The sequence below is a fragment of the Macrobrachium nipponense genome, chromosome 37 (assembly GCF_015104395.2).
Source record: "Macrobrachium nipponense isolate FS-2020 chromosome 37, ASM1510439v2, whole genome shotgun sequence".
Taxonomy (NCBI): Eukaryota; Metazoa; Arthropoda; class Malacostraca; order Decapoda; family Palaemonidae; genus Macrobrachium; species Macrobrachium nipponense.
Window position 1 is genome coordinate 52,763,855 of NC_061097.1, and position 2,500 is coordinate 52,766,354.

Consider the following 2,500-nt stretch of genomic DNA (forward strand, 5'->3'; position numbering starts at 1 on the left):
TCTCTTTTAATTTTTACCCTTTTGACAATTAACCATCTGGCATTCTTGATCTTGTTGTGTACCAGAGACCTTTCTCTCCAATTGTATTTCATTAGCTCCTTGACAATGTCTTAGTAAAGACGGAAGCGCTTGGATTTCTGACTATCATTTTCCTGTGGGATTCGCTTATTTATGAAGTCACGTGCATTTACTGTGATTTTTTTTTAAGCATATATATATATGATATACATATATATAATATATATGTATATATATTATATATATAAAATTATATACGGTATATAATATGACTTTTTCATAATATATATAATATATATATTATTAATAATATATATAATAATAAAATATATATATTATATATATATATATATAAATACAGTATGTTCACGTGTATCCATGATATCACTTCATGCCTCAGCATCTAGATAACATTTATCGATCATACAGGATTCTTCGGATTTATAATTCAATTGCAGAATCATTTATTGATATTTTCCCTTACTGTTGTCTTACGGTTCTTATCAGCAACCCAGCACTCAAATTTTAATAGCTTCATCGTTTAGAAGATCTTCAGAGATAACCAACTGCTTGCTGCCACTTTTTCTAGGCACGTTGGTCTCTACTCTTTATTATTAAACTTTAGATTTTAAACTAAGGCGCAATCCGACCTCCAGTCTACTCGAGGCACTTGCTAAAATCTACGGGCAAATAGCGCGTTGTTTCACCAATGAAAATTAAAATAAATACGTTATTTCTTTTTCAAAAATAATTGTTGGGCACCTTTTAACATGCACATTATTTATTTCGTACATTTTCACTTTAATAAATAAATCATACATATCCTATCCTAAAATTCGTGTATCTTTAACTCAACGCGAAACACCTTTTTCAGGCCTTTTTAGGCTTTTCCATAAGGCTTTCCTAACGACACACCCCCCCCCCCCCAACCCCAACAACAACAAAGTAGTTTGTAGACTTACTCCCCGAGTAGGCGAAAAATATCTCGCCCTATTGGTATACCTTCGAAGCTTTCCTAATCTTCAGTCATTCTTCCTTCTCATGACTTTACGCTGTCCATTAGTAGCATAGTGTATTCCAGCTAAGGCCAAATTTACTATTATTAAACTAATTAGGCTTGCCTGCTGGAGATATGCCCGCATCCACTAATATGTGGTTTTCTAATGACGGGAAATTAGGGTTACTAAGCTAATCCCGGTCTTTCAAGACCATAGCCACTGTTTGGAGTGAAGTTGACCTGAGAGAAGCTTATCATATCGTTGACCTCTGGCGCTGCCTCTTTTTTTTCCCTTTCATGTCCCTCTAATATTGAAGAAGGTATTGGAAGAGCATTACTGTTCTTTTACCATTGAAAACTGCATGGTTGCGTTGCAAGACTTAATGGGATGGATAGAGAAGTGGAAAGTTCTGATTCCCAGGTCTGGCCCTCTGCCAAGCAATGCATCGCTTATTGTTTAATAATAGGCAAGAACGATGGATATTCAAGAAGAAAAATGAAAATGATAAAGTCTCTATGACCCAACAGCTTTTGATAAGCGTGGTACACACACACACACACACACACACACACACACACACACACCGGTCATGATGAAAACGGAAATAGCATAGTGAAAATTATATTATTCGGACATCAACAGATAAAGGAATCTTTCTCACCATCATTAAGTAATGTTGACCTTGCTTCGTGAAGAGAATTAGATCCCTTATTTACTGTTCTTAATGGAACTGCACCTGGGACATGAAAATACTATCTGCCTCACTTTAAAATGCCTTCCTCTCTCTCGTGGTCTAGAGACAATCGTAAAACCTTATAACACAGACACAAACACAGACACACACACACACACATATACATATATATATATATATATATATATATATATATATATATATATATATATATATATATATGTATATATATTATATATATATATATATATATATATATATATATATATATATATATATATAGTGTTATGTATAAGTGTTGCTCACTTTGTTTTATGATGATTCCATCTCAGAAAACTGTAGCTTGTTTACTTATAAGTATAAAGTTTACATATTTTACATCGGTATCTAATATGCAAAAATAAACATATAAATAAATGAATAAATAAACAAAAATAATATAAAGTTTACTTTGTACTTTTGGATCCTGATAATTACCTTTATTAAAATTACTTAGCCCAAATTCTCATGCTAAATGAAATACAAATTACTCCATCAATCTGCTTCATGACAACAACCACTCAAATGTGGGGTTCTGTTTTGGACTTTTTATAAGTAATAAGGAAAACTCACTTTCAAAAATTTAAAACCTGACAACATCAAAATAATGAACTTTTGGTAACTGATTTGCCTTTTCAAAAGACATTTCCTTCGTTGTATAAGAAGTATCAGAGTGAAGTCACAGACAAAATGACAAATCCGACACCAGCAGTGTATGATCTTGAAGGGCCTATTTGACTTTTAATTTTCA